Source organism: Sparus aurata, chromosome 21 (assembly GCF_900880675.1).
Source record: "Sparus aurata chromosome 21, fSpaAur1.1, whole genome shotgun sequence".
NCBI lineage: Eukaryota > Metazoa > Chordata > Actinopteri > Spariformes > Sparidae > Sparus > Sparus aurata.
Window position 1 is genome coordinate 5,659,560 of NC_044207.1, and position 21,819 is coordinate 5,681,378.

General features: G+C 37.8%; 1 long non-coding RNA gene and 1 pseudogene across 1 annotated transcript in view; one reads left to right on the forward strand and one right to left on the reverse strand.

Annotated features, from left to right (window-relative positions):
• Positions 1–21,819, reverse strand: part of LOC115573402 (uncharacterized) — a 29,667-nt gene that overhangs the window by 1,579 nt on the left and 6,269 nt on the right. The window contains exons 2-6 of the long non-coding RNA XR_003982265.1: positions 19,119–19,205; positions 18,797–18,872; positions 8,083–8,225; positions 2,050–2,150; positions 1,596–1,738 (exon numbers count right to left, since the gene is read on the reverse strand). This is a non-coding gene — a long non-coding RNA (uncharacterized LOC115573402). The remainder of the gene's footprint in view (positions 1–1,595; positions 1,739–2,049; positions 2,151–8,082; positions 8,226–18,796; positions 18,873–19,118; positions 19,206–21,819) is intronic.
• On the forward strand, positions 4,325–15,043 carry LOC115573401 (myosin-7-like; annotated as a pseudogene).

Here is a 21,819-nt window from a genome sequence, read left to right on the forward strand (position 1 = left end):
TGGACAAATATTGGCACTTTTCTAGTATTGTTAATCAGTTAGCAAAGGCCCATTCCTGGGGAAACATGTATTCCTCGCTATTTAAAAGACACTGACATTGTGATGCCTTTTTAAAAAAAAACAGTAGATGAATGCAAAACATCTTTCCTTTATGGTGTTTTATTAGATTCTGCCATTACCAGAAAATATATTTATAGGTTTTTGCCAAATGTTATGGGGTGTCATGATAGTCTCCGCAACATCAACAGATTGTTGATATCCAATTTATGAACAAATTTCAAAAAGGCTTAGAAACAACAAAGTATGACATCTCTGTTTTATAGGTTTGAAAAATAGCAACTTTTTTGTAGATGTAGCTGTAGCTTTTTAATGGAAGTAATATTCAACTAATGTGACTAAAATGTCGAAAGACCCTGGGTCTGTGTCATCATCCATTCATTCAATTATCTAGTTTGATCCGGCAAATGAAAAATGGGTGAGAATTTCATGTTTTTGTCTTTCTTTATCCATCAAAGATTAAAAATTAATTTTAATAATTGTAAGGACCACACTATAGTACTATCTACCTGTGTGTTCAGTTACATATTGGAATATTAGATTAGACACATTCTTTAAAGGTGCAAAGAACGAGTCTGAAGAAAGATAGTTAATTGTTTAGTCTCATTGAAACTGATGCTTTTGGTTGGTAGGTTGGGCCTGCACTTTGCCCTTTAATGGTGATACAGTTGAGAAGAGGTTTTTATATTACTCAGCATATACATGTTCACCAACACCAATGCTCCAGCCACTTCCGGCTGTTGATAATTCAATAATGTTAATGATCAAATTTCAGCAGTATTTTATCAGAATGATGTAATCTTCCCATGTCATTGTTCTACAAAAATTCTGTCAGCCAAATTATTGATTCAGAGCAAGCTGACAGTTACTTTAGTTTTAGATCACAAATATGGCCTAATCAAATCAAATCAAATCAAATCAACTTTATTTATATAGCACCTTTCATACATAAAAAAATGCAACCCAAAGTGCTTTACATTAAAAGAAAAGAAAATGAAACAAACCCCCGTAACATCCCCACTCCACGCACCCTCATTCATGTAACACATACACATGTACACACTCCCCATACACATGATACATACACCCCTCCACCCCGCCACCCCCCCGCAAGATACAATGGAATATGGCTGTATGCGTAACAGTGAAAAATATTTCAAGTGATTTCAACAATAGCTTACTAGCCATTTGCCATACTGTATTCATATACATATATCGATTACATACAATTTATTAATTATAATTAATTTCAAACCATGCTGCCCAGCTACATTATGTAACATGCAGTAAAACAATAGAGCGCCGGGTCTTGACTATTGCTTAAGATAGCACATGCAATCTTTATACACTATGAACAGCTTTTTACAATGAAATAGATAGAATGAATTGAAATTTTAACAAAATCCAGTTCAAAGAAATAAAAAGCAGATTTAAAATGTGTGTTTTTATGGAATGTGGAAAATAAATGTATTTTAATCAGCATTGTTCACACTTAACATGCCTGCTAGGTAAATCTAGCTGAATTTGGCTTACCATACCTGATTCATCCGCAGCAGCAGGAGGGACTGAGGCTCCAGTTGTGCTGCTTGGCAAAGGGAGCCTGGTGATGGGTGGATATCAACTTGACACTCATCTCACACTGCATGCTGACCTTGATCTCACATGGTCAGTCCTTAAAGGGCTACAGTAATTTTAAGATTTTAAGATTATAAATACATTGCAAAGTGTTATCTTTTGTTATTCACATAGTAACACAGACAAAACTATGCAACTTTTATTCTGTCCTGCTGACCCTTTGAGCCTTAAAAACCTTTTATCATTATTACATTTGTGCTATAGGCTCCTGTGTGTCTACTTAAAATGAAGGACTGTGATATTTAGAAATACTTTAGGATTAACAGACACCACCAACAATAGCATATCAAGGTGACACCATTTGTTCTTTCCATCAAAGATTTAAGCTGCCAACAATGCAGCATACAATGGCCCCACCTTTGAGGAGTTTGGTTACAACTCTGTGCCCATACACCGAAAAGGGGATGAAATCCAGGAAGGGAACTGAAGGCAGAAGATTCCTGCAATGATTTAGACAGCTGAAAATGAAAATGAGTCAAGCAATTTCAAAGTAAATTCTGATCAACTCATGCAAGGTCCATTGTAAAATTGGTCAGTACTCATTCTCATTTTCAACAACATTTTAATGTATGGCCTACTTTGTTAAGGGATGACAATGGATAGCTGGCTATCTTCCATCCATCCATTTTCTTTGTTTTCTCCTTGAAGTACTTATATGTCTTTTCGATTAATGTCTCATTCATTAGATTGCCTAAAGGCTACGGTCTCCCTACCACATCTTTTCAGATGGAAATCAATTTTTAAAACTGCATGGATTCAGAACACAAAAAATTACTATAAATTATCATATAACCCAATGGAATTAAGTTGTAATGAAAAAAAAAACAAAAAACGATGTAAACTTGTCCTCTAGAAGAAAGGAGGGTTTCTTTTGGTAAATTTGCACCTGTTACCCTTCATCCATTTTGACATTGGTGACTCTGCTCTTCAGCTATACTGCTGCCCTTCTCAATCAGAGAGAAAAAATCCAGGCAAGAATTTCACAGGGTTATCTTTGTCCTCAAGGCCAAAAGAAAGGGAACAATGCCATGACGACACCATGAGACAAAGGGTGTAGACCTTGCTGGGCAGAACAGTGATGAGTGATAATTTAAAGTCCCTGACCTTAGCTCTCACTCAACAACAGCTGCAACACTTTATTGTCTCAGCTGAGGATACAGAAATGCTTTCATCACCCTTCACATGACTGACCTTCCCTGAACTTTATCTTTTTGATTAAGAATCTTAACAAAGCCAGATCTATTCTCAAAGCAAGAACAAATTAGTTTTATGAAGTCATTAATCTTTCTGTTCTATCACCCGACTGGGATTTAGAATAGACACTAAGTTGACCAGAGCTGTAGAGAGAAAATAAATAATAATGGAAAATGAAATGGATCCTGTTGATTCTCAGTAATGCTTTAACATTGTGTTTTCACATGTAAATATGAATCTAAATACATTGTTCTAACCCCAACTATGTTTGAATTTTTCCTGTTTTTTAGTAGTGGTTATCAAAAATTGCAGATGCTAGAAAACTAAAACAGATCATTTGCCAAGAATCATCCCTCTAAAGGTTGAAATATACAGTTTAACACAGGAAATGTCTTTGACATCAGTTCATTAAATCCATCATACACACAAGTCATTAATTTTAAAAGTATATGGTTTAAGGTAAACATATAAATGCCCTTTAAAATTTTGAAATATTAAATGTTGAAAATGTGAGTATTTTTTTGGTAAAAGTTACCAATATATAATCAAAGCTAAATATTGAAACTATGAAATCACGGCAAACAGATCTAACTGAAAAAAGGTCATTAGGTAGTAAGAAATAAACACAACATATGTACTATAAACCTATTACGATTTGTATAAAAATAAAATAAAAGTCACTTGATATCAAGCCTGTCCCTGATCTCCACCTCTTGCCCTCCCCTTTCTTTGTACCATCTATTGTCCTAGCCTTGTTTGTCACAAGGTGAAAGCAACAAATAGCAGCAGGATATTCTGCCCAATTAGAAGAACGCTTTTTTTAATGTGCCACCTTTCTTTAAAAAATCATCCCATATTTGGCGCATAAACAACCTTTATTAATGGAGGGATGGCTGCTGTCAGCTATGGAGCTCATCATTTTGCTTGATTAAAGGTTGGGATTTAAAGGTAAGCAAGACATTTATATCAGTGGTAGGTAAAAGAAATGTGACAAGACATTTGCTGCCTTGGCTGTAACATGTTTTGTGTATATCATATTATTTGCAATGACATATTGTTTTGCTTTGTTATTGGGTTTTAATAGCAATACCTGGCTGACTGATTGACCCTGGTCACATTTGGACTCCAAACCCAAGGTAAGAGTCACTATTGACTATCTGAAAAGTCTTTAATCTGGACTATAGCACCTGCTACATCAGAAGGGAATAACACTTAATTGTTGCTATTTTATGTACATGGTATAAATCAAGGGATCAAGGTAATTTGCATAACATTGAGAGTTTGCACAGATGGTGATTGTACTAGCTACATTATTATTATTATTGCATGTGTTATACTTATGGCTTATGTAATGCATTAAAAGTAATCAAAATAATGTTGATATCTTTATCTGATATCTATCATCATTAATAGCTCACCATTTGTAAATCCATAACAGCTTGAAAAATGGGTGATGCTGCCATGGCAGAGTTTGGGGCTGCTGCTTCTTTTCTGAGAAAGTCAGATAAGGAGCGTTTAGAAGCCCAAACCCGTCCCTTCGACATGAAGAAGGAGTGCTTTGTTCCTGACCCAGAGGTCGAGTACGTCAAAGCTACCATTACCAGTCGTGATGGTGACAAAGTCACAGCTAACACTGAATTTGGAAAGGTAAATAAATTATTTGCAGGAGAGTACTAATTTACATGTTTTACAGGGGCATTTGATTCATTTTGATGTGACTGTAAAATGTGCATTTTTTCCCCCTAGACCGTCACAGTGAAGGAGTGTGATGTACACCCTCAGAACCCGCCAAAGTTTGATAAAATTGAAGACATGGCGATGTTCACCTTCCTCCATGAGCCTGCTGTGCTGTTTAACCTCAAAGAGCGTTATGCAGCATGGATGATCTATGTAAGGCAATACAATGTGTACATAAAACCTTGTCTACATTGATAAAGCACTTAATAATTTAAGTTAATAAGCAACATACTTATGATTGAGTAACACATGATGTTATCATCCTATTATCTGTACTCCTCTTACCATGCAGACCTACTCTGGGCTGTTCTGTGTGACTGTCAACCCCTACAAGTGGCTGCCAGTCTACAACCAGGAAGTGGTTGATGCCTATAGAGGAAAGAAGAGGAGTGAAGCTCCACCTCATATCTTCTCCATCTCTGACAATGCCTACCAGTACATGCTGTCAGGTAAATAATCTATTTCAACTGTCATCTTGTTAAAATACTCAATTTTGACATCATTCCATTTTTTTTACTGATAATTTGGAAAATCTCTCTCACTGACAGATAGAGAAAACCAGTCAATCCTTATCACGTAAGTCACACAGACAACAAAAACTTCTTCAGTATCTATGGGTTATAGGTGTTGGCCTAAATATCTCTGTCTTTCTTCTGCTCAGTGGAGAATCCGGTGCTGGAAAGACTGTCAACACCAAGCGTGTCATTCAGTACTTTGCCAGTATTGCAGCTGCCCCTACTGGAAAGAAAGATCTAGCTGCAGAGAAGAAGGTCTGTATTACTGAATATATTTCTGAATATTTCATAAAGCGTAATTTCACTGCTTTACTTCTACACTATGCAGTTTTAATTGTCTATACTTGGCACTGAACCTGCAGTTGTTTCTGTATTTGACAAAATCAGGGTACCCTGGAGGATCAAATCATTCAGGCCAACCCTGCTCTGGAAGCCTTTGGTAATGCCAAGACCATCAGGAATGACAACTCCTCCAGATTTGTGAGTGTCTGTGGAATTGCAAATGGTAATTTCTGAACTGAAGTGAATCAACTGAACTAACATCAGCTTTCTTCCTCTTAGGGTAAATTTATCCGCATTCATTTTGATAACCGAGGAAAGCTGGCCTCTGCTGATATTGAAACTTGTAAGTAATAAGGTTTATATAACACATTAAAGGTATCACCTATCAACTTATCAGTTTAAACAACAACAACCTATTTCTCTAACAGACCTTTTGGAAAAGTCTCGTGTGACTTTCCAGCTCAAAGCTGAGAGGGACTACCACATTTTCTACCAGATCTTGTCTCAGCAAAAGCCTGAACTTCTGGGTATATATCTGACATAAATGACATTAACAAGAGCCATTAACAAGAGCCATTACCACTGAGAGTTATTACTGTATTTGAAGGTTATTTTGTAACATATTTTTTCATCCCTCCTTAGAAATGTTGCTTATCACCAACAACCCCTATGACTACGCCTTCATCTCCCAAGGAGAGACAACAGTAGCCTCTATCAATGATTCTGAAGAGCTGATGGCCACTGATGTGAGATGAATTTTCAAATCCCAGTCTGTAGAAATCAATTTTCATCACACCAAAAATGCATTTTGAGCTTTTTTTCCCCAGGATGCCTTTGATGTTCTTGGCTTCACTCAAGAGGAGAAGAACGGCATTTACAAGCTGACTGGTGCCATCATGCATCACGGTAACATGAAGTTTAAGCAGAAGCAACGAGAGGAGCAAGCAGAGGCAGATGGCACTGAAGGTGAGAGATGGTTCTCAATTACAAACAAAAGAAAATACAGCTAAAGGAATCAGGGATATAGGCATGACATTGACATTGACAGACACTGATGACACTGTTGAATAAGTACCACGATGTCAACAGATGCTGACAAAGTTGCATATCTGATGGGGCTGAACTCTGCTGACCTCATCAAAGGTCTCTGTCACCCAAGAGTCAAAGTAGGAAATGAATGGGTCACCAAGGGACAAAATGTGGCTCAGGTAAAAGAAAGCGATTTTTTTGTATAGATGATCAAGCTTTAAATAAGTCTAGTAAGATTTACTAGGATGTTTATTTGGATTTTTTTGTTAGGTAAACTATGCTATTGGTGCACTGTCTAAGTCCGTGTATGAGAAGATGTTTCTATGGATGGTGGTGAGAATCAACCAATCCCTTGACACCAAGCAGCCACGCCAGTACTTTATCGGTGTGCTGGACATTGCTGGATTTGAAATCTTTGATGTGAGTTTAAAAATAACACACAATCTGTATGAAGTAGTTTTTGTTTGAGGTGAAATCATTGAGCCTGGTCTTACTGTGCATCATTTTATTACAGTTCAACACCTTTGAGCAGCTTTGCATCAACTTCACCAATGAAAAACTGCAACAGTTTTTCAACCATCACATGTTTGTGCTGGAGCAGGAAGAGTACAAGAAAGAGGGCATTGAATGGACTTTTATAGATTTTGGTATGGATTTGCAGGCCTGTATTGACCTGATTGAAAAGGTAAAGTACCTAAAACTACTGTCATTTAAGTATGTTACTGCTTTGTTCATTTCATTTTTAAAACAGTTACGTGACATTTGTCTTTATACTATGATGATCTTACAGCCCATGGGTATCATGTCCATCCTTGAAGAGGAGTGCATGTTCCCCAAAGCCTCTGATACCACCTTTAAAGCTAAGCTCTATGACAACCATCTGGGAAAATCAAACAACTTCCAGAAGCCCAGAGTTGTCAAAGGGAAACCAGAGGCCCATTTTGCCTTGATGCACTACGCCGGAACTGTTGATTACAATATCAACAACTGGCTGGTGAAGAACAAGGATCCTCTGAATGAGACCGTTGTTGCACTGTACCAAAAATCTACTGTTAAGCTACTTTGTACACTCTTTGCAAATTATGCTGGAGCTGATTCAGGTTTGTATTTAGAAAGGAGACAGAATCTTAGTTTGAAAGTTTTATCATTGTAACATGTCAAAGAGTTATAGAAAAGGTAAACATTGAACTGTAAAATGAAGAAGCTTTAAAGGTAAAAGCTAAATTTGACATGTATCCTTATTATTTGTTTTTCTGAGTGTAACCTGCACAGTTTAAAACTTTCTTAAACATATATTCTCTATATCTTTTCTTTTGAAAATCTAATGATTCACATTGTATTTAGCTCAAGAGTCTGGTGGGAAGGGCAAAGGCACCAAGAAGAAAGGCTCATCTTTCCAAACTGTATCAGCTTTACATAGGGTGAGATCAATATCATACAGTGTGGGACACATTAGCGAATTGACAGGTTCTTTCTTAGATTTAAGACAATATCCTCAACCATATGTCATTATGCTGTTTATACTGATAATGGTACACCTAATGACAATGGCAAATGGCAACCAATCCTGTTATCTTGGGTGCACTTACAGGAGAACCTGAACAAGCTGATGACCAACTTGAGGTCTACTCACCCTCACTTTGTACGCTGTATCATCCCCAATGAGACCAAGACTCCTGGGGCCATGGAGAATCCTCTGGTGATGCACCAGCTGCGCTGTAACGGTGTGCTGGAAGGCATCAGGATCTGCAGGAAGGGCTTCCCCAACAGGATCCTCTATGGAGATTTCAAACAGAGGTTTGCATATGATGAAAAATTATTACTCTAATTTATATCAAATTAGAGGAAAATACATCAAGTCTCCAAGACTGGGGTCAACCATGACTGGCTAAAGCAGGTTCAGGCTGACTTGTCATAGATTGTCCAAGTTTCGGGCACTATGCTGATAGGGTGGACACCATTCTGCAAAAAGATATGCCCTTATTGAGAGCTTGACAGTGAAGACCACTGTCTAACATATTGTTCCACAATCTCCAAAAGGGGTTAAATTGTGTCTAGATCTGATGACTTTAAAGGCTCGAACATATGATTCACATAATTTTGATATGGACCAAACCATTCACTTAATCTTCATGCCCTGCATGCATTTGATATATTTTTCTACTGTTTTTGTTTATACATTTTTTTCTTAAGAGTTTGCTATTTTATATAACATGAAACTAAAATAATTTCTTATCTGCGTTACAAAGATACCGAATTTTGAACCCAAATGCTATCCCTGAGGGACAGTTCATCGATAACAAAAAAGCTGCAGAGAAGCTTTTGGGCTCCTTGGACATAGACCATACCCAGTACAGACTGGGGCACACCAAGGTAAGCATTGTTGATATACATGTAATGTATATAGTATAAAGCAAATGCCTCGATGTGATAAGGAATTGAATAGGGTGAAAGTGTACTTTTGGTTGTTGTCACAATATCTGTGATAGGTCAGAAAAATGTGGCTATCCTAAGTAAGGCATCAGTCTTCAGTCTTCAACACACATACTTACACATGTCTTCACCTGTGTGTGTTGTGCTTGCAAATGTTGATCTAATCTGTTGTCAAAAATCAGGTATTCTTTAAAGCTGGGCTGCTTGGTCTCCTGGAGGAGATGCGAGATGACCGTTTAGCTTTAATCATAACCAGGATCCAGGCAAGGTCAAGAGGTGTTTTGGCAAGAATTGAATTCCAGAAGATTGTTGAACGCAGGTACATGCACGATCAAATGCCTGATGCATACAGAAGCAGATTCAACATTTGCATTAAATAACAAGTAGAGTACCACGAAAAAATTGACTCAAAATACAGACTTAGTGTTAAGGAAATAAATACTTGTATTACTTCAATATCTTAATCAATCAATACTCACAGGGATGCACTACTAGTGATCCAGTGGAACATCCGTGCCTTCATGGGGGTCAAGAATTGGCCCTGGATGAAGATGTATTTCAAGATTAAACCTCTACTGAAGTCAGCAGAAACTGAGAAGGAGATGGCCAACATGAAGGAAGAGTTTACCAAGCTAAAAGAGGCTTATGCAAAATCTGAAGCTCGCAGGAAGGAACTAGAAGAAAAAATGGTCTCTCTGCTCCAAGAGAAGAATGATCTACAGCTCCAAGTCCAGGCTGCAAGTCTAAGCATTGTTATTTTGATGTCATGATATTAAAGTACATACTGTAAGAATGAGTATAAATAACAGAAACATTAATCGTGTATATTACTGCTGATGATATGTTATCAAATTAATGACCATTTCAATTTAGGAGCAAGATAATCTTGCAGATGCTGAGGAAAGATGTGAAGGGCTGATCAAGAGCAAGATTCAGCTGGAAGCAAAAATCAAAGAGTTAACAGAAAGACTGGAGGACGAGGAGGAGATGAATGCTGAACTAACTGCTAAGAAGAGGAAGCTGGAGGATGAGTGTTCTGAGTTAAAGAAAGACATTGATGACTTAGAGTTGACTCTGGCTAAAGTAGAGAAAGAGAAGCATGCCACCGAGAACAAGGTAATGAAACACTAAATATGTGAAATCACTCCAACGTGTCCCAATGACCATTTGTCCTTGATAAAAAATGTTTTTAAGAACTCTGCTGGCCATAGGTTAAGAACCTGACTGAGGAGTTGGCAGCTTTGGAAGAAATCATTGCCAAGCTGACCAAGGAAAAGAAGGCCTTACAAGAAGCTCATCAGCAAACACTGGATGATCTGCAGAGTGAAGAAGACAAAGTCAACACTCTGACCAAGGCCAAGGCGAAGCTGGAGCAGCAAGTGGATGATGTAAGAACATAGAAAATGAGAGTGTGTTTGCATGTTTTTAAAATTATTGAGAAATGTGTATGTGATAATATAATATATATTCAATGTTATATGTAATTTATATAATAAATTGAAAGCTGGAGCAGCAAGTCGATGATGTAAGAATTCTACTACTTGTTATCTCCACCCAAGTGTAATATTTCTAGTAAGATCATATGTTTCTTGCATATTGGGAATAATAATGTGTGACTTTCTGTAATGTATTGCCCAGCTTGAAGGATCTCTTGAGCAAGAGAAGAAAGTGCGTATGGACCTTGAGAGAGCAAAGCGGAAGCTGGAGGGCGATCTTAAGTTAGCTCAAGAGAGCATCATGGATCTGGAAAATGACAAGCAGCAACTTGAAGAGAGGCTGAAAAAGTAAAATTAAACCTGCTCTGCACATATGTATTCAAAGATTTGTGTCTGTTGGTACATTTTACCTCTTTCTATCCACAGAAAAGATTTTGAAATCAGCCAACTCAATGGCAAAATAGAAGATGAACAAGTAATGAGTGCCCAGCTCCAGAAAAAACTGAAGGAGTTGCAGGTAATGAAAATAAGATAAAGATGTAGGGATGTGACATTTAGATAATACAAAAAAAAAAAAATCCCCTTTTATGTCATAGGCCCGGATTGAGGAGCTGGAGGAAGAGCTGGAAGCAGAGCGAGCTGCCCGAGCCAAGGTGGAGAAGCAGAGAGCAGACTTAGCAAGAGAGCTGGAGGAGATCAGTGAGAGGCTGGAGGAGGCTGGCGGAGCAACATCTGCTCAGATCGAGATGAACAAGAAGAGGGAGGCTGAGTTCCAGAAACTCCGCAGAGACCTTGAAGAGGCAACTCTGCAGCATGAAGCCACCGCTGCAACACTCAGGAAGAAACAAGCTGATAGTGTTGCTGACCTGGGAGAGCAGATTGACAACCTGCAGAGAGTTAAGCAGAAACTGGAGAAGGAGAAGAGTGAGCTCAGACTGGAGCTGGATGATGTTGTTTCCAATATGGAACAAATTGTGAAAGCCAAGGTAAAATACCTAAAGTATGAATATGTTTTTCTATTAGTAAAGTAGTTTATGTGCTGTTGTTAATATTACTTGTTTTCAGAACAATTTGGAGAAAATGTGCAGGTCTCTGGAAGACCACATGAATGAATATAAAGCAAAGTCAGAGGAGGGACAGCGTTCCATCAATGACTTCACCATGCAGAAAGCAAAGCTTCAAACTGAGAATGGTAGGCATTTGATTAGAAAAGTGTATTTTGTGTGGAACATAATAAAACACTAATTGTATTATTTTATCAAAACTAGGTGAACTTGCAAGACAGCTTGAGGAAAAGGATTCTCTGGTGTCTCAACTCACCAGAGGAAAACAATCCTACACTCAACAAATCGAAGACCTTAAGAGACAACTGGAGGAGGAAATCAAGGTAGCACACACATTCTAATGAGATGCTCATTAAGTGTAGATGAAATGTTGTACATGACAGGCATTGAGGTATGCTTTCATTTCAGGCCAAGAATGCATTAGCCCATGCAGTGCAGTCTGCCAGACATGACTGTGAACTGCTCAGGGAGCAGTATGAGGAGGAGCAGGAGGCAAAGACTGATCTGCAGCGCAGCATGTCCAAGGCCAACTCTGAGGTGGCTCAGTGGAGAACTAAGTACGAGACTGATGCCATTCAGAGAACTGAGGAACTGGAGGAGGCAAAGTGAGTAAAAAAATGTTTTGGTTCAAACAACACTGCATCATTTAAAAGCAATGAACCCGAATAAAATTCACTGTAAATTATCAAATCAATACTTCATACTCAAAATCCAGAAAGAAGCTGGCTCAGCGTCTGCAGGATGCTGAGGAGGCTGTTGAAGCTGTGAATGCTAAATGTTCCTCTCTGGAAAAGACCAAACACAGGCTGCAGAATGAGATTGAAGATCTCATGGTGGATGTGGAGAGGTCTAATGCTGCTGCTGCTGCTCTGGACAAGAGGCAAAGAAACTTTGACAAGGTTGAATTACAATAATGTTGCTCTTCTCGATGTAGAATTAAAGTATAATGACCTTTAAGCAGACATATTATCCTTAATATAAAATCTGAACATCTCTCAGATCTTGGCAGAATGGAAACAGAAGTATGAGGAGTCTCAAACAGAGCTGGAAAGTTCTCAGAAAGAAGCCAGGTCTCTGAGCACTGAGCTCTTCAAACTGAAGAATTCCTATGAAGAATCTCTGGAACATCTGGAGACCATGAAGAGAGAGAACAAGAATCTGCAGGGTAGGATTAACATCAGTAACAACAGTATACTGCAGTGACTGCTCTCTTGACTAAACCATTGATCATTTTGCCTTCTTCATTCTCAGAGGAAATTTCTGACCTCACTGAGCAAATTGGTGAGAGTGGAAAGAGTATTCATGAGCTTGAGAAGATTCGAAAACAGTTGGAGCAGGAAAAGTCTGAGATACAACAAGCCCTGGAGGAAGCAGAGGTATGGTGAATGTTCTCATGCTGGACTCACATCGGCTTTTGTTATGTGGAAATAACTAGTTACCTATTTGATTTTCAATTTTCATGATAGGCTTCACTGGAACATGAGGAAGGGAAGATTCTCAGAGTTCAGCTTGAGTTCAACCAGGTGAAGGCTGATATCGAGCGCAAGCTGGCTGAGAAAGATGAAGAGATGGAGCAAGCAAAGAGAAACCAACAGCGAACTGTGGACACTCTTCAGAGCTCTCTTGAGGCTGAAACTCGCAGCAGGAATGAGGCCATGCGTCTGAAGAAGAAGATGGAGGGAGACCTCAATGAGATGGAGATCCAGCTCAGCCAGGCCAACAGGCAGGCAGCTGAGGCCCAAAAACAACTTAAGGCTGTCCATGCACATCTGAAGGTATGTACTTTATCAAAAAAGGATACCCAGTAATTATCCAATAGGAGGCTCTTACCTATTTGCTTAGTTAAATCCAGATGGCAACTTTTTTTTTGGCCAGGCAGGCAATTGATTTAACCTGATTTACAATGAATATTGCACCCTTCCTCAGGATGCTCAGCTCCAGCTTGATGACTCCCTGCGAGCCAATGATGATATGAAGGAAAACATTGCCATTGTTGAAAGGCGCAACAACCTGCTTCAGGCTGAAGTGGAGGAGCTTAGGACAGCTTTGGAGCAAACTGAGAGAACTCGCAAACTTGCTGAGCAAGAGCTGCTGGATGTTACTGAGAGGGTGCAGCTACTGCACTCACAGGTAAGACGCAGGATTATTGATAAATTCTTTGTTTTAGATTCACTTTTTTACAGTTAAAATTCCTCTCTATTTATGTCAAACTAGAATACTAGCCTGTTAAACCAAAAGAAGAAGCTGGAGGCTGATACATCCCAGCTTCAGACTGAAGTAGAGGAAGCAGTGCAGGAATGCAGAAATGCTGAGGAAAAGGCCAAGAAGGCCATTACTGATGCTGCCATGATGGCAGAGGAGCTGAAGAAAGAGCAGGACACCAGCGCTCACCTGGAGCGTATGAAGAAGAACATGGAGCAAACCATTAAAGATCTGCAGCACCGCCTGGATGAAGCTGAACAGATCGCCATGAAGGGCGGCAAGAAGCAGGTGCAGAAGCTCGAGGCCAGGGTGAGTATAAATTGGCTCTGTGCATGATCTAAACAACAATAAATACCTGTTTGATGCCAGTTGGTTGATTTTTGTTATGACTGCATCCTTCATCCTGCAGGTCAGGGAACTTGAAAATGAGGTGGAAGGTGAACAAAAGAAGGCCAGTGATGCTGTAAAAGGAGTAAGAAAGTACGAGAGACGCATCAAGGAGCTTACCTATCAGGTAACTACTATAACATTACAAATCTGGCAAAACAGACCAGATTCACAACAAATGTGACACTCTTTCAGGTTGACCACCTCAAGCTTGTTGAGATCAAGTATCTGTAGATTACCTTTGGCCGGAGTTAAATGTCAGAATATTACATTCAGAATTAAGACACATATCCATTTTTATTTTGTTGTTTTTACACGATTTAGACTGAAGAAGACCGTAAAAATCTAGCACGTCTTCAAGATTTGGTGGACAAGCTGCAGCTAAAGGTCAAATCCTATAAGAGGGCTGCGGAGGAGGCTGTAAGTAATGTTAAATTCAAATGCCAATCATGTATCTCACCAGTGAAAATAAAAATTTTCTGAGCAGATATGTAATATGTAACACGTGGTGTGATTCTTCTACAGGAAGAACAGGCTAACAGCAATCTTACGAAGTTCCGTAAGCTTCAACATGAGCTTGATGAAGCTGAAGAGAGAGCTGATATTGCAGAGTCTCAGGTCAACAAAGCTTCGCGCCAAGAGCCGTGATGTGGGGTCAAAGGTCAGTATACACATAGTGCCCATACATTTAAAAACAAAAGATCATCTCATTGCTGTTTCCACACACAGAAAAAAATCTGTTGCCTTGCAATGTGAATCATCTGACTTATATACTGTTCAACAATGTGGCACTGGTCTTCCACTGATATCACTGTTGTCTTCTCGCATCTTTTATTACCACATTTAAAGTACTCCTATCAAGTGGCGTAAAGGGTGAAATATGGTTGAAATAACACATGTGATAAAACATTTATTATTGTATTTTCTGTCTTTTTTGTTTCAGAAAGGACTTGATGAAGAGTGATGCTCATTCAAAAATGAGCATTTCTGAGGCACCTGTTGCCTGTGTAGTGGTGTCTCCCTAAACATGTTTTTTTGTTGTTGATTAGAATAAATGTATGTGCATCTGAAACAGTTTCTAGACTTTTTATTGAATTTTCATTCTCTGCATTGACAATTACACAGAAATCACTTTACTTATTTCTAAAATGAATAAAGTCAGTAAATTACTTTCTGAATAAAAAAGAGAAATAAAATAAATTTAACACTAGTATAATGCTAAGTTGATCTTCAAGTGGGGCTGTCAAGCCATTAAGCTTTGTGATTGATTAATTAAAATTAATTGCATAAGCAATAATTGGAATAAATGGACATCCCTAACTTTAAAAGGAGATGATATTTTAAGCTTGTACATCTTGCATGGCTAAATAATTCCTTGCAGTATAACTTGCACAAACCGATACTCCTGTCAACAGTTCCCTAATTGAGCTTCATTTTCTGCTTAAACTTTGGAATAGACTGCAGGAAAATCGAGGACTTTAACGTCATCCACCAAGTTTGGCTTCTGGTGTCTTAAGAGTGAAGTAGCTCCTTTAAGAACAGGGCTGTTTGTAGAGACAGTGGCTGGCTGAAGTAGGACTTTTCCATTCAGTCAGCTAAGCAGCGTTGAGTTATCTGCCTCCATCATGTTTACAAAGCTGCAATGGAACTGGTTCAGTGATGTAAGGTTAAGGGGTGTCATAAAGCACAATAAATCTGCATGACTTTTTCTGTAATTAATTAATGGAAATGAACATGTTTTTTGACAGCCCTAATTTCAAGAAATGTATTTTCCTTCAGCTACAAAGTATTTTTTTTCAATATGAAAAAATATAGTAATACTAATACTCGAGATAATAGAGAGGGGGATGACACACAGCAAAGGGCCACAGGCTGGGACTCAAACCCGGGGCTGCTGCAGTGAGGACAAAGCCTCTGTGCATGACGCCTGCTCTACCCAATGAGTTAATGGGCACCCCTATTTACCTTATTTTTAACAGAAATTCAAAGTCCAAGATGAGCACATCCAGCTTTCACTGTTCTGAGCGAAACTTCCTGTCAAGCATTTCTGCCCACTAACTAGCTAGTAGCCAGCTGTCTTATCACCGCAGTTGCTCGAAATCACGTAATAACACACTGCTTACTACATACTCAATCAGTATGTACTGCACAATGCCTACCAAACGAATGATAAATATGTTATTACCAGCAGACTGTTCACACTAAAGTATAATGAAGCATATGTCTTCTCTGCATCACAGGACTGCTTTCACAAACATAAATCAACATCATGTCACCCACTCAATGTTGTATTTCCCAGTATTATTTCAAGGCAAACTAGAGAAAAAAAGGAGGGACCCTTGATGATAGAGGGGTCTGTAAGCGACTAGCTAGGCAGTTAGTTTAGCTAGTTACCACTGTAGACACTTACAACACCACTCAACTACAAAAACAGTGGAGCATATTTTCCTCATGTGCAGTAAGCTGACTCAGAAATCTTTGCAGTTTAAACGCACTACATACAAAATTTGACATCATTGTTACTACAAATAGTACGTAAGAATGCAATGTTCATCTATGGGCCAACTTTCACTTCACTAACCCGTGTTCAAAAATAAGGTCAATTGGTCGCTTGGGATTGGAAATAAACAAATCAGTGTCTTGTTATCTAATGAACTGCTTACCAGTGTGTTTAATAATTCTAACAATGTGTGTGGTAAGTTTATGTAAAAAATAGGAAAAAAAATATTTATTATAAATTCAACTATATAACTAATCCTGATCCTAAACTCTAAAAAATACGGAAGAGGATTAGGGCCACATGTGAATTTTTTTTTTACTTCTGACTTTAAAGTCAGAATTCTAAGAAAAAGTCAGAATTCTGAGAAAAAGTCAGAATTCTGAGATTAAAGTCAGAATTCTGACTTTTTTCTCAGAATTCTGAGATTAAAGTCAGAATTCTGAGATTAAAGTCAGAATTCTGAGAAAAAAGTCAGAATTCTGAGAATAAAGTCAGAATTCTGAGAAAAAAGTCAGAACTCTGAGATTAAAGTCAGAATTCTGACTTTTTTCTCAGAATTCTAAGAATAAAGTCAGAAGTCTGCACATTTAAATTTGTTTTGAGTTCTGACTTTATTCTCAGAATTCTGCCTTTTTTCTCAGAATTCTGACTTTAATCTCAGAATTCTGACTTTAAAGTCAGAACTAAAAAAAAAATTCACATTTGGCCCTTATCCTCTTCCGTAAAAAAAGGGGTCTACATATAGCTGATTAATTAATTTAGTCATTCATGTATTTTTTATTTTCTTTTTTTTCAAAAACATAATTTATGGGACTAGATAACCCATAACCTGAGAACAACTTTGTCAAATATGCCGAACTGATTTAAATAATAGGTTTCGAAAGAATACAAGATGGGGAAATACATCTTTTTTAGATGTATTATTTGTATGTTTATAATTTAATTCTGTATGTTTGCCAGGGACTTGGTAAACATACTAATGGTGACATCTTACAAGTATCTGGGAGTTCACCTGAACAATAAGCTGGACTGGACTGATCACACTGCAGCTACATATAAGAAAGGTCAGAGCTACGGAAGAGGATTAGGGCCACATGTGATTTTTTTTTTTAGTTCTGACTTTAAAGTCAGAATTCTGAGATTAAAGTCAGAATTCTGACTTTTTTCTCAGAATTCTGAGATTAAAGTCAGAATTCTGAGAAAAAAGTCAGAATTCTGAGATTAAAGTCAGAATTCTGAGAATAAAGTCAGAATTCTGAGAATAAAGTCAGAACTCAAATTTTTTTTTACATGTGCAGACTTCTGACTTTATTCTCAGAATTCTGAGAAAAAAGTCAGAATTCTGAGATTAAAGTCAGAATTCTGAGAAAAAAGTCAGAATTCTGAGATTAAAGTCAGAATTCTGAGAATAAAGTCAGAATTCTGAGAATAAAGTCAGAACTCAAATTTTTTTTTACATGTGCAGACTTCTGACTTTATTCTCAGAATTCTGAGAAAAAAGTCAGAATTCTGAGATTAAAGTCAGAATTCTGAGAAAAAAGTCAGAATTCTGAGATTAAAGTCAGAATTCTGAGAAAAAAGTCAGAATTCTGAATTTTTTCTCAGAATTCTGACTTTTTTCTCAGAATTCTGACTTTAAAGTCAGAACTAAAAAAAAAAATTTAACATGTGGCCCTAATCCTCTTCCGTACAGAGCAGACTCCATCTGTTTCTCCATCTTTTTTTAGGAACAGACGTTTTCAATCCCTCCCTGAAAGAGCTGTTTTAACACAGAGTAGCACTGCACAGATAAGATCTTTTCTGTATTAAACCAACAAACCAAGAAACTTGAAAGTAATTCTTTTTAGTTGACTATTTACCTAATTACATAACCTTTTGAGTTCACATGTGTGCTTAAACTCAACATCTGGAACTATTTGATGAGGATCTGGGGTAGCCAGCATGAGCAACATGGCTGCCTACAGAGCAGTACTGCCAACATTGTTTGTGTATAAGAAGAACTATCAGAAGTTTCAGAAAAAACAGAGCAAAAAGCCTGAACACATACATGAGATACATAGCACAATAAAATACGAATCTTACCAATTACCTCTTTAAAATGTGTAAACTGTAAGCTGTAAAAATTGCAAGGAAGTTGCAATGGAAGCATAACCATCTACAAATGTTTTTAATTCTTATTGTGGACATATAAAACTTGACATTATCCTGGTGTGAGTCAACCTATGCTTTTAATATAAATGTATCTGATAATGTTTACCTCCATTTTGAAACCATTAAAGACTAAAACATCTAGACATATATACAAGTCAAGTTGAAACCACTAACCTTCATATTAGTAGTGGAAGTCAGACTTACTCGAGTAACAAGCAAATCTTTTCAAAGCCAGCTGAGGGAGGGCCATCTGGAACACAGAAAACAGGCAGACTTGGCAAAGATGTCTTAATGACAGCAGATACTCTTGATTTTGTGTATCCAGGGGTCCTTCAAAATCCTCCAAGATAAACCAAGACATAAAGAAAAAAATTCTTATCAAAATGTGACACTGAATTTAACCTTTATCATTTTTTTGAATAAGCAGATTTTTCAATAGATCTGAAGTTTTGCATCAAAAAAGTACACAATAAAAGCTTGAAATCGTCAACTGTACCTTTCCATCATTTTGCCATGTCCTGGTCTTATCCTTATCAGAAGACAAGCAGAACTCAGTACAAGTGTCCTGATAGAGGTCCACAGTCTGAGTAAGAGGGGAGAAGACAATGCAAGAGAACAATCAACTCCAAGCCTCTACCATAGATCAACACCCACTTAGATGTGACCTTTCACAAAAGCAAAGAACAAATACTAACTATAGCTATGTTGGCTCAAGTTTCAAACTTAAGTGAGGCAAGGTGCCTCAAACCTTCCCTTGTGCGTTCATGTGATTGTAAAGTCAGAGACACAAGTGGTGTGAACAGCTGGGAATGAGACCTTTGATGAACGGTTGAGTGCCCTGCTAGAGCATTGAATACACTGAGGGATAAGAAAGGGCAAACAGGGACAAGATCCGATGAGCTAGAGTCTCATAGAAAAGACACCAGTTGAGGTAATGCTTGTATCACTGATGAGCATGTTTTTTAAGGTTTAATTTTTACCATAGTATTTCACTGTACCTAGGTTAAAATTCTGTGTCACGGCAAAATAAATAAATAAATAAATGAAAAAAAATTATGACCTGGTTGGTTTGCCTCATTTTGGACAGAGTATGACACACCTGAGTTGTTTTAAAATTTCCTATGAACACAGATTAATTTACCCTATTCTTGTATATAGATGATTGAGTATCAACATTATACTACATAGAGTTCATAGAGTACATAATTGGGTTCTAGTGGGCCTTTTCACCTGTTGCTGTGGGTCAAAGAATAAATAAAAATCTGTCCTGACTACCTGCGTCACAAGCTGTCCCCAAGCTGTCCCCAAGCTGTCCTCTGAACCATCAAGCCCCCAAAGGCAGCCAGCAGGAATTTCACAAGTTATCTTTGTGCTCAAGGATAAAGGGAAGAAAACAATGTCATGCCAATAAAGGCAGGCCAAGGGCACCCGCAGCAGGCAAAATTTGGATATAAGCCAAGAGTCTAGGTTACAACATCCTGAATTTGTTTCAGGGCAGAAACATTTTTCTAAAAAAACAAATGACGTGCAAGATTTCACCTGGCATGGCTGTCTTTGTCATCAGTGTATCAATGTGTGTGTGAAAGGGTGAATGCAACAAGTGTTGTAAAGTGCTTTGACCGGTCAGTTGACTGGAAAAGCGCTATGGAAATGCAAGTCCATTTTACAATTTACACACACACACACACACACACACACACACAATATTTGTCCCAATAGCATTTACTGTTCTGGACTTCTGTGACGTCCTATTAATTCTGTCCTTACGTGAGGTTCAGTGGCCATCATATTGTTGATTGCAATGGAACAGACCAGGTAAACTTTCATAAATGACACATTACATACTGTCAAATTACAAAAAGCAATATGATTTTTCAGATCCAGATCCAACCCAACATGGATTAATAATCAAAACAATGCCTGTGTAGATAAATACACAGGTACAATAAAACCTGTGTTGTTATACTTACTTGATACTGCAAGCTAATTAACTCTTCCAAATGCAGAATGCTAGGAGGAATAAATACTTCATTTTTTTTTTTCACTACTAAACAGTGGTAGCAATTAGTGGTTTTATCAGTTCTCAGGACAAAGGATATGTTTCATTTTACCCCAGGTTTTTTTTTTTACCTTTTTTTTGTTGTTTTATGCACTATAAATATATGTAATACAAAAGGCCTTAACCACAATGCTATCTTAACAAGAAATAGAGGGTAACTGTACTCCACTCCTTGCCACGTCTAATTACCTCAGTTAGTGCGAGGGCTACATGTACCTTGAGCCTTGCAGATGGCATCTGTATTGACATTCTCGGAGTACATTATCAGTGAAAGGTCCGAGCATTAGTGTTTTGATTTTAAAAGAAAATAGTTAAAGCTACTTATTATTAAGGTGAAGAAAGATTTTGCCTATTTCTTGCTAATTAAAAGGTGCAATCTCAATGGGTAAGTTTAGGTAAATGTGAACATATCTTAGACTGCATAGTCTCTGAACATTTTGTTATCATCAAAGGAAAGACAGAAAAGATGCCAGGTGACTAGGGTTAGAACAAGGTCATAGATCTGGGAAAAGTGATGAGTGATAATAAAGGGATTTCACAGCTGTGACCTCGGCCTTGTCTTGCTTCTCTGTAGACAACAGCTGCAACTCTTTTTTCTCCCTCTTGAAATGTATTTCACACCCTATCACTTGACAGGCTATTGTTGAACTTTATACGTGAGATAGTTGACGTCCCATAAATCTGGCTTGCCTTCTATCCTACTTTATTTAGTTCAAGAAGAGAGACAGTCTATGGTATAGTGTGTCCGCCTTGACTATGACAGACATCATCATAAAGTGCAGTAGATCTATCTTCTTAGCAAAAAAAGGGCATTATTCATTCTGATTAATATGTTTCTTCATGAGATTTTCAATGCCAAGAATATAAAGAATACATGCCTATTATTCATTTGGATTAATATGTTTCTTCTTGAGATTTTCAGTGCCAGGAAAATAAAGAATACATGCCAATTATTATTGTTATACAGCATACAATACAGTAGGTCAATCCTATCATATGTAGACATAGATTAATTTATTGAATCAGGTTTGAATTAAGCTTATCACCAAGTGATAGCAGTTGGAAAATACATTCTATTTTCTATAATCATGCCCACCAAGGTTTGTCCCTCATGGACTTATGTACTACACGCAACAGA